The sequence below is a fragment of the Phyllobates terribilis genome, unplaced genomic scaffold (assembly GCF_046119375.1).
Source record: "Phyllobates terribilis strain yellow unplaced genomic scaffold, ASM4611937v1 Scaffold_4__5_contigs__length_816908805, whole genome shotgun sequence".
Lineage (NCBI taxonomy): Eukaryota > Metazoa > Chordata > Amphibia > Anura > Dendrobatidae > Phyllobates > Phyllobates terribilis.
The window spans coordinates 43,230,403-43,242,250 of record NW_027362764.1 but is presented as its reverse complement, the minus strand read 5'-3'; positions in this window follow the sequence as shown (position 1 = coordinate 43,242,250).

Sequence of the window (11,848 nt, the reverse complement as noted above, 5' to 3'; positions counted from 1 at the left end):
ACAGGAACCGGGAAGGAGACAGTAGATTGGTGGGGTGCAGTAGCTCCGGTGGTGTTGGGGAGGCAGCGGGGTCATGGCAGGATGTAGACTATCTTGAAGAGATGGGTTTTCAGGTTCCGTCTGAAGAATCCAGGTGTGGTGGATAATCGGACGTGTTGAAGCACAGAATTCCAGAGGATGGGGGATATTCGGGAGAAATCTTGGAGGCGATTGGGTGAGGAACGGATAAGTGTGGAGGAGAGAAGGAGTTCTTGGGAGGACCGGAGTTTACGTGAGGGAATATATCGGGAGATTAGTTCAGAGATGTATGGAGGAGAGAGGTTATGGATGGCTTTGTAGGTCAGTGTTAGTATTTTGGACTGGATACGCTGGGGAATGGGAGCCAGTGAAGCGATTTGCAAAGGGGCTTAGCAGAGGAGTAGCGAGGAGAGAGATGAACTAGTCACGCAGCAGAGTTGAGGATGGACTGGAGGGGGGCGAGAGTGCTAGCAGGGAGGCCACAGAGGAGGATGTTGCAATAGTCGAGGCGGGAGATGATGAGGGCGTGCACAAGCAGTTTAGTAGAGTTAGGGTTGAGGAAAGGACGGATTCTGGAAATATTTTTGAGCTGGAGGCGACAGGAGGTGGCGAGAGCTTGGATGTGGGGTTTGAAGGACAGGGCAGAGTCAAGGGTTACTCCGAGGCAGCAGATTGTCGGCACAGCGGAAAGAGTGATGTTATTTATTGTGATAGATAGATCAGGTGGGAAGGATATGCGAGATGGGGGAAAGACAATGAGTTCCGTTTTGTCCACATTGAGCTTGAGGTAGCGGGAGGAGAAGAAGGAGGATATGGCTGCTAGACATGCTGGGATTCTGGACAGCAGAGAGGTGACATCTGGGCCAGAGAGGTAGATCTGGGTGTCATCAGCGTACAGATGGTACTGGAAGCCATAGGATTTTATGAGCTGTCCCAGGCCAAGGGTATAGATTGAGAAGAGTAGGGGTCCTAGGACAGAGCCTTGAGGGACTCCAACAGAGAGGGGGCGGGGTGAGAAGGTAGCGTGGGAGTGGGAGACGCTAAATGTGCGGTTAGAAAGGTATGAGGAGATCCAGGATAGGGCAAGGTCTTTGACACCAAAGGAAGAAAGGATCTGTAGTAGGAGGCAGTGGTCAACTGTATGGAAAGCAAAGGACAGGTCAAGAAGAAGGAGTACAGAGAATTGTCTGTTAGCTTTGACTTTGAGTAGGTCATTGGTGATTTTGGTAAGGGCAGATTCGGTGGAATGGTGGGGGCGGAAGCCGGATTGTCGGTTGTCGAAGAGAGAGTTAGATGAAAAGTGGGAGGAAAGTTTGGCGTGAACGTGTTGCTCAAGGAGTTTGGAGGCAAAAGCGAGCAGCCATATGGGGCGATAGCTGGACAGGGCGGATGGGTTGAGGGATGGCTTTTTGAGGATGGGCGTGATTGTGGCATGTTTGAAGGCAGCAGGGAAGGTACCAGAGGATAGTGATAGGTTGAAGAGATGGGTTAGGGATGGGACGAGTGTGGGGGTGAGGTTGGGGAGGAGGTGGGATGGGATGGGGTCGAGTGCACATGTGGTGAGGTGTGATTTGGAGAGGAGACGAGTAAGGTCTCTTTCCGTGATGTTGGGAAGGGAGGTTATGGGGTTAAGGGAATGGTGTGGAAAACAAATGGGTTGTGGTGTTCGGACAGTAAAGACTTGCCGTGTTTGGTCAATCTTGTTTTTGAAGTGTGTGGCAAACTCCTCAGCAGAGATGACGGAGGTCGGAGGGGGCAGTGGAGGGCGGAGGAGAGAGTTAAAAGTGTTGAATAGCTGTTTGGGGTTGTAGGATAGGGAGGATATGAGGGTTGTGAAGTAGGCCTGTTTAGCAGAGGTGAGTGCTGATTTGAATGCGAGCGTTGCTTGTTTGAATGCAGTGAAGTCTTCTTGAGTATCTGTTTTCTTCCAACGCCGCTCCGCAACCCTGGACGCTTGTCAAAGCTGTTTAGTGAGGTTGTTGTGCCAGGGTTGCCTGTTGGCTCGTCGCGCTCTGCCATGCATAAGAGGGGCGACCGAGTCAATAGCTGATGCGAGAGTGGCATTGTAGAAAGCAGTGGCGCTGTCTGGGTCATGGAGTGAGGATATGGATGTCAGTGGTAGAACAGAGTCAGAGAGTGTGTGAGTGTCTAGATGTGCAAGGTTTCTGCGGCGGTGTGCTAGCTGCCGGACATGGGTGACAGTTGAGGAGGACAGGGATGAGAAGGTGAGTAGATGGTGGTCAGATAGGGGTAGGGGGGAGGTTGTGAGGTTAGATAGGGAGCAGAGTCGGGTGAAGATGAGGTCTAGTGTGTGTCCGTCTGTGTGGGTGGCTGAGGAGGACCACTGAGTAAGTCCAAAGGATTGATGGCTCCAGAGGTCCGAGCCCGTCTAATAATAAAGTGATAGCATATATTAGTGATAAGCCATTACTTCAGATGATGGTAACACCCCATTAAAAGGGATTTCTCCATTGTAAGTAAATATATTTAGATGTGTTTAAAAGAGAAATATAAAAAAACTTACTTATATATCTAATGTATTTAATTAAGAAAACTGCCAGATCTCAAGATATCAGCACTGTTTCAGGGTTAAGTCAGCTCCAATTCCCACTGGTTTGACACAGCAGAGGTCTTCCTGTGTTGGCTGTGACCATCACCGGTAAGATGCTTGATACATTTAATGTATGGCTGGACCTTCATGATTGGAACGTTTGGGAGCGATGGAAAATCAAGTCCAGTATACTGTATATACAGATGTACTGTACCTGACTTCTACACTTCATCAGTGCAACGTTCCTAGCAAAAGCTGCAATAAATCCACATCTGTAACAAGCAGTGAGATACAGAGTGAGATCTGCAGCGAATCAGTGATACAATAGAGCAATCCATAATCTGCATGGACAGTTTTATAAAACATCGGATACATACAAGCCTGTAGTTTCCAAAATCCTACGCTGATGATTGCTAACAAGGCAGAAACAGCTGTCACAATAGAATAAAAGGCTCTTTATGTTACTTTGCATCAGTGCCTCTCCTCAGTATCATTCTGTTTATTTATCACTCTATAGCTTGGTAACGATCTTTTATTAAATTCATCGTTTGACACAATTAAAAAAAGGGAATAGCTGCAAGGGACGCCTTATTATTGAAATGAGGACCATCCGGTTGCCATGGGGATACAATATAAAATGGTGATTTAAAAAAAAAAAAAGTTTCAAAGCCTTATTTATGAAATGATGTTACTAATTATTATGAGCGAGGATTTAGGAGAATTGGCAATTGGAACATGACAAAGGCTTTGAAAATCGTCTTTGAAGAGCCAGCGCTCGCCGCTAAACTACAAGAGGGTCGAAATGAGGACAAGGACTCCACCTGCAGGTGATATGGGGGTACTGCAGCTTTGTTTTTAAACATTTTAAAGGAATTTTTCAAACTATGTGGCCAAATATCTATAACAGGATCCCTCTCTACCATGTACCATTTAATAACACTGGTGTCTTCTTATGAAACACAGCGCCCTTTGGGGCCCTGCAGACTTCAGGGTTCACGGTGCAACCCCTGCTTCCTACAGCTACTTATTCAACATTGAATGTAAACAGAACTCATCAGCCCCATAGCAAAAAAAATCCCCCTATATACCTTCATTTGAGTAATGCAAAGCCAAGTACCAAAAGTTTATTCTCCCTCTAATATTTCCAACTGAGTCAGATACGGCTGAGCCATTCACTATAATGAGGCAGTCACTTGTGCTCTGTCCGGCCTCTGTTTCTGCAGCGTTTGCTTTTTCGAAGCGCGCACAAAAGTACGGTCAAAGACTTTTTTTCAAAAATGCATATACTGCTGAAATGAAGGCCAGATAGAGCTGTGGCAAGACGACTCACTCGGCTGCTTCCAGAAGTAGACTCAGGACAGGTTTATTGTAGCGGCATTAGCACTGCAGATTTGGCAAAATAAACACGGACTTTCCGGCGTAACGGCAAAACAAAAACATAAAGTATAGCACAGCCCATAAGTGAGCGGGTTCCGCCTGCTCTCGGTATATCAAGCCGTTCAGGCAAAAGCCCTTTTGTGGAGCACGCTAGCTTCCATACACAGCCTGGAGACTTCACTCTCCAGATCACACCAGAGAAAAAAAATAGTGACTGACCATTTAACCTTGCTCAACCACACCCTGAGGGGAGGTAGGGTGAATGACTTCCCACCCGATCTATATGCCATTCACAAAAAAACACTCCCGTCACAATGCTGATTACACCCCCAACATATAACATGCTGGGGAAAAATTGTAGGTTCAGTTCACACAGGCTAGCAGCCGTAGTGACACATACCTCCCCTCGCATATAACACCAGTGACTCTGTCACATATTCCCCTCCTCTGCCCAAAGCCGGGGGTTTGGGCACCTTCAGACACCAGACAGGGAATTCTAGAGAGGGCATCAGCGTTCCCTTGTAACTTCCCAGGCCTATGCTCGACGTGAAAATTAAAGTCCTGGAGACCTAAGAACCATTTAGTTTTTGGCATTTTTGCCCTTCTTTTCTCTCAACCATCTGAAAGGGGCATGGTCTGATACCAATTTAAACTTCCAGCCTAGTAGGTAGTATCTCAGTGTATCTTCGGCCCATTTTATGGCTAAACACTCTTTTTCTACTATCGCATAGTTTTTCTTGCAGGACGAGAGCTTCCGGCTCAGATAGAGAATGGGGTGTTCTTCCCCATTTATATCTTGAGAGAGTACAGCTCCTAGGCCAACTTCAGAAGCGTCTGTCTGGACCACGAATTCTTTCTCAAAGTCTGGTGCGACCAGGACCGGCAGCTTACACAGTGCTAGCTTCAACCAGTGGAATGCCGTCTCTGTTTCCTCCGTCCATTTCACCATCGTTGATCTAATGCCTTTTAGGAGATCTGTAAGTGGCGCGGCCATCATGGCAAAATTTTGGATAAACCACTGGTAATATCCCACAATTCCCAGGAACGCTCTCACTTGCTTCTTGGAGAGCGGTTGCGGCCAGTTCTGGATTGCCTCCACTTTATTGACTTGTGGCTTTATTTTGCCTCTACCGACGACATAGCCCAAGTACTTGGCTTCCTCCTTTCCAATGTCACACTTTTTCGGATTTATAGTAAATCCCGCCTTCCTCAGAGCATCCAGAATCACCTGTACCTTAGGTAGATGACTAGCCCAGTCTGGGCTAAAGACCACAATGTCATCAAGGTAGGCTGCGGCATACTTCTTATGTGGGGCTAGGATCTGAACCATAGCCCTCTGGAAGGTGGCTGGGGCCCCCTGCAGTCCGAACGGCAACCGACTACATTGGAAACACCCATCAGGTATCGAGAAAACCGTCTTCTCCTTGGCCGTCTGGGACATGGGGATCTGCCAGTAGCCCTTCGTCAGGTCGAGGGTGGTGATATACCTCACCGGTCCAAGCCTCTCGATGAGTTTGTCGACGCGGGGCATCGGGTATGCGTCACACTTGGACAACTCATTCAGCTGGTGGTAGTCGTTACAAAACCTCCACTGACAGTTGGGTTTTGGCACGAGGACGATGGGACTCGACCATCCACTCTTTGACTTCTCTATCACACAGAGGTCTAACATCCTTTTCACCTCGGTTGAGATCACTTCTCTGCATGCTTCAGGAATCCTGTAGGGTTTCAGGTTCACCCTTGTATGCGGCTCTGTTAGCATGTCATGCTCTACCACCTGTGTGTGCCCCGGCAACAGATCACGATTCCGCTGTAACAGTTCTCAACACTGCTGCTTCTGGGCCGGCGATAGAGTCTCCGCGATTGTGACATCTTCCACCTGGCCTCCGGGAGTGGCTCCCAGGCAAGGAGCTCCCACGGGTTCCTGATCTCGCCACGGCTTAAGCAGGTTCACCTGATGCGGCTTTCTTCGGCCAGGCTGGTAGACTCTGTAGTTCACTTCACCGAGTTTCTCCACCACCTCATAGGGGCCTTGCCACTTGGCCAGGAACTTACTTTCGACGGTGGGGATGAGAACCAGAATGCGATCCCCAGGCTGGAACTGCCTCGTCCTTGCCGACCGTCCTTCAGAATGGGCATCACTTTCGCCATTCTCTCCTGCAACTGGGCGACATGTTCGATGACGCTCCGGTGGGGCGTGACCTCGGCCTCCCAGGTTTCCTTGGCGATGTCTAGGAGACCTCTTGGATTCCGGCCATACAGGAGCTCGAACGGAGAGAAGCCAGTGGAGACTTGAGGGACTTCTCAGATGGAGAAAAGCAGAAATAGAAGCAGGTAGTACCAGTCTCGCCCACCCTTTTCAACGACCTTCCTGAGCATTGATTTCAAGGTTTTGTTAAAGGGTTCCACTAGGCCGTCCATCTGTGGATTGTAAACTGAGGTCCGTGTCTGGGCAATTTGAAGGACTCTATAGAGCCCCTTCATCATTTTGCTCATGAAGGGAGTTCCCTGGTCTGTCAAAATCTATTTTGGCAGACCTGTCCGAGCAAAAATATGGACTAGTTCCCGGGCTACACTCTAACTGGATGAGTTGCTTAATGGTACCGCTTTGGGGTACCGGGTCGCATAATCCATGTCACAAGGGTGTATTGGTGGCCCCGGGCCGATTTAACTAAGGGACCCAGGAGGTCCATGGCAATCCTCTCAAAGGGAACCTTTATCACTAGTGGAACTAAGGGACTACGGAAGTGGGAGGAGTGCGCGGTTATCTGGCAGGTGGGGCAGGACCTACAATAGTTTAGCATCTCCCGCTAACATCCTGGCTAATAGAACCTCCTCATTATCCTTTCCTGGGTTTTTTCAACCCTCAGGTGTCCACCCAGAACATGTGAGTGGCCCATATCTAATACCCTCCGTCGGTATGGCCCGGGAACTAACAGCTGTTCCACTATCTCCTCACCTCTTAGTTTGGTCACCCGGTATAATATCTCCCGCTGAATTGCAAAGTGTGGGTACCTGGTGTCTGCCCCTGGCTCTTGAGCAACCCCATTACAGACAGTAACACTGTCCCATGCCCCCCTTCAAGGTCAAGTCCCGAACTTGAGCAGACCCAAAGTTCTCTCCGGGACCCTCTAACACAGGAAGATCGACCTCCTCGGTCACAGTCTCATCCTCATTGCCAGCAAGGACACACAGTGGGAACTCATCCACTTCAGATGATGACCGAGGTATTTCCCTAGGGACCTGGCTGTTGTCCCCGTGACTCAGTCCGGTTTCCTTACCCCATAAGTCCCAGAATAAGGAAAAATCGTGCCCCAATATGACGGGCTGTAACAGGCCCCGACCTCGTGCGATTGGGCACCATACTTTGTTCCCACCGTCACTATGGCCACCGGGTAGTTCTTGGCATCCCCATGTATGCAGAGGACGCCCACAGTTTTGGAAGGGATCAGCTGGTGGGGAAGGCTGGCACTGATTAAGGTTACCAGACTCTCAGATTCTAACAGTCCAAGCACCTTTATTCCATTAATGGATACGGCACACGCCTGCGGCTCCTCACCAGGTTTACGGTCCACACTGCAGGATGGATAAGCATAATATAAACATCATCTGCCTAGGCTGCAGTCCATTGGCTCAGAGGACATATGACACCGGGCGGCTATGTGTCTAGGGTTGTGACACCGCCAACATACCACATCCCTCACAGCAGTCTTTGACGGACCCTCAGTGGGATTGGGATGACCCCCATTTGTGACTCTAGACCCCTTACATGGTGAGCCCACCCCTTTTTGGGTACCCCAGTACTGAGAATTTACTATGTCCAGTTTCCCAAGGGATTTTTCGACCAATTGGTACCTCTCTACCAGTCCCATGAGGTCGCCCGCGTTCCGAGAGTCGCCCTGGGCAACCCAGGTCTGCACAGGCCTGGGTAGGGAATGGATGAACCTGTCCCTCACCACGAACTCAACCATCTGGGCAGGAGTGGAAGACTCTGGCTGCAGCCATTTCTGTACTAGATGTAGCAAGTCAAACATCTGTGAGCGAGGAGGATTGTCGCCAGCATACGCCCCGTGGTGGACCCTTTGCGCTCTGACGGACATAGTCACTCCTGAGCGTGCCAATATCTCTGTTTTTAATTTGGCATACTCCTGTGCATCCTGTAGAGCCAGGTCATAATAAGCTTTTTGGGGTTCACCCGTTAAATAGGGAACCAGCACCTCTGCCCACTGCTCCGGTGGCAGCTTTTCCCGCTCTGCTATCCTCTTGAAAACAGTCAGAAATGCCTCAACATTATCCACTGGGGTCATCTTTTGCATTGCTCGCCTTACCGCCTTTTGGACGCAGGTGACATCACCTGGAGTAGGGGGAGGGGTGGTTTCTCTGGTGCAGATTTCCTCTGCCAGGAGATCTATCTGGCGTTGTTGTTGTTGGAGCTGCCGTATCAGTTTATTTGTTTCCTGTTGCATTTGCTGCTGCTCACGGTGCTGCTGTTGTAGGCTCTGCAAATGTTGCTGCTGATGACTTTGGAGCAATTGCTTAAGGAGCTCCTCCATGCTGCCGGACATCTCTGGCTGGCTGGCGGCCTTTACCCAGGACATCCACCGGTCTACTGGAAGGTACAAGTGTTCCTGGAATCTTGCATGCACGCTCGCACCAACTGTGGCAAGATGACTCACTCAGCTGCTTCCAGAAGAAGACTCAGGACATGGTTTCCTCTGCAGGTTTATTGTAGCGGCATAAGCACTGCAGATTTGGCAAAGTAAACAAGGCCTTTCTTGCGTAACAGCAAAACAAAAACATAAAGTATAGCACAGTCCATAAGTGAGCGGGTTCCGCCTGCTCTCGGTATATCAAGCCATTCAGGCAAAAGTCCTTTTGTGGAGCTCTCTAGCTTCCATACACAGCCTGGAGACTTCACTCTCCAGATCACATCCGAGAAAAAAAAATAGTGACTGAACATTTAACCTTGCTCAGCCACATCCTGAGGGGAGGTAGGGTGAATGACTTCCCACCCAATCTCTATGCCATTCATACCAGACCACTCCCTTCACAATGGTGATTACACCCCCAACATATAACATGCTGGGGAAAAATTGTAGGTTCAGTTCACACAGGCTAGCAGCCGTAGTGACACATACCTCCCCTCACATATAACACCAGTGACTCTGTCACAGAGCATAAAGCGACTCTCTGCCTCATTATAGTGAATGACTCCATCGGGAGATGCATCCGAATCCTGTTTTTCAGAGCTTTAGACTGAATCACTAATGTTTGTCCTAATACTTTTCTCCATATAATGTGAGCGGCTCCATCGGGAGATCCGACCATAGCCTTAATCTTTGAATTCACATGTTTCATTCAGCCCCGTTGATCTTGGTATACAACATCTGGCCCCATTGTCCCCCAGTGTAAAACATCCGGCCCCATTGCCCCCAGTGTATTACATCTGGCCCCATTGCCCCCAGTGTATAACATCCGGCCCCATTGTCCCCAATGTATAACATCTGGCCCCATTGCCACCAGTGTATAACCTCCGGCCCCATTGCTCCCTATGTATAACATCTAACCCCTCGCACCCCCTGTGTATAATAACCTCTGGTCCCCTGCCGTGCCGTCTGACTTTACTAACATGCAACAGAACGGCCTTTGGTAAAGAGCTCACTGATATTTTATCTTGCTTTGGTATCATGTAAATAGTTTCTATCTATACATCCTGCTGTGATCTCTGTGTTTTGTGGGCTCGGCATTAGTTCTGCTTTTAACAATAAGATAAGATATAGCTTTTGCTAATTCTGAGAAATTGCTTAAGCCGTGTGATAGGACAAGACCTTCATATCATCATATGATCTAATTTATTCACATATTACAAAAGCCTTTTCCTTAGATTTCAAGTTTTGTGAAATCTAAGAAGAGAAAAAGTTACTGTCTGAAAGTAACCTAGAACCGTCACATAGGCAGAAATGATTTCTAAGTAACTTTCATCTTTTTATTATGTGCCGTCTTCTTTTGGTAGTGACGCCATACTTCCTCTTTTATCCAATAAATGCTTCTGCCTCTATCAGTAGGGTGGACAATCCGAGCAGCTGCATGCAACCGTACATCACCAAGCACAATGCCGAGCGTTGGATGAAGTGGTGTAAAGCTGTCACCACTGGACTCTGGAGAAGTGTTCTGTGCAGTGACGGATCGCACTTCTCTTTTGCTATTGCTGTTTATTTATTGCAGAGTATTTATTTATTATGTTTCTGTTTTTTACTTCTCTATCTGATGTAGGAGTCTGGGTTTGGTGACTGCCAGGAGGACGTTACCCCCTGACCGCATTGTGCTCACTGTACTTGAACCACATGTCATTAGAATAACATCCAATGACGTTCAAGTCACCTGACCACTGCAGACCATCACAAGCAGCAACAGTCTCATTGCTGGTTGAACAGTGACATAATTGCTTCCGGTTCCAGAGCAGACAACGGACCACAGAGCGCCCAGCACTGGATCCAGGAGGGAAAAAGCAGGTGAATATGATTTAGTTTGTTATTTTTACAGAATTCAATCCGCAGGTAATGAGCGCACAAACCCACTAACAGCTGTGGATTTAGAATAGGATGTCACAAATAGTCTGTCTATAGAGCTAATATCATTGTTGCTATTACTCTCCTTTCTTTTTTCTCTCCTCTACTTTTCCCCTCCTCGAGTTTCTTTTTCCTCTCCTTTGTTTTTCATCCCCTTTCTATTTCCTCTCCTTTTTTCCCTCCTCCCTTCTTTTTCCTCTCCTCTTTTTTGTCTTTCTTTTTTCTCTCCTCTCCTTTATTTTTTCCTCTTCTCCTTTCTTTTTCCTCTTTCTTTTTCCTCTTTTCTCCTTTCTTTTTCCTCTCCTCTTTTATTTTTCCTCTCCTTTTATCCCCTCCTCTCCTTTCTTTTTCCTCTCGTCTTTCTTTTCCTCTTTTCTCCTTTCTTTTTCCCCTCTTCTCCTTTCTTTTTCCTCTTTTCTCCTTTCTTTTTCCCCTCGTCTCCTTTCCTTTTCCTCTTTTCTCCTTTCTTTTTCCCCTCTTCTCCTTTCTTTTTCCTCTTCTCCACTTTCTTTTTCCTCTCTTCAACTTTCTTTTTCCTCTTTTCTCCTTTCTTTTTCCCTCACCTTTCTTTTTCCCCTCTTCTCCTTTCTTTTTCCTCTCCTCTCCTTTCTTTTTCCTCTCCTCTCCTTTCTTTTTCCCTCTTTTCTCCTTCCTTTTTCCCCTCTTCTCCTTTCTTTTTCCTCTTTTCTCCTTTCTTTCTCCCCTCTTCTCCTTTCTTTTTCAGCTCTTCTCCTTTTTCCCCTCTCCTCCTTTCTTTTTCCCTCGCCTTTTTCCCCTTTTCTTTTTCCTCTCCTCTACTGTATTCTTTTTCCTCTCTTCTTTCTTTTTCCTCTCTTCTTTCTTTTTCCTCTTTTCTTTCTTTTTCCCTCGCCTTTCTTTTTCCCCTCTTCTCCTTTCTTTTTCCTCTCCTCTCCTTTCTTTTTCCTCTCCTCTCCTTTCTTTTTCCCCCTCTTTTCTTTTTCCCCTCCTCTACTTTCTTTTCCCCCTCTTCTCCTTTCTTTTTCCCCTCTTCTTTCTTTTTCCCCTCTTCTCCTTTCTTTTTCCCTCTTATCCTTTTTTTTTTCTTCTCCTCTCCTTTCTTTTTCCCCACTTTTCTTTTTCCTCTCCTCTACTTTCCTTTTCCTCTCTTCTCCTTTCTTTTTCCTCTTTTCTTTCTTTTTCATCTCTTCTCCTTTCTTTTTCCCCTCTTCTCCTTTCTTTTTCCTCTCCTCTCCTTTCTTTTTCCTCTCTTCTCCTTTCTTTTTCCTCTCCTCTCCTTTCTTTTTCCTCTCTTCTCCGTTCTTTTTCCTCGCCTCTCTTTTCTTTTTCCTCTTCTCTCATTTCGTCTCCTCTC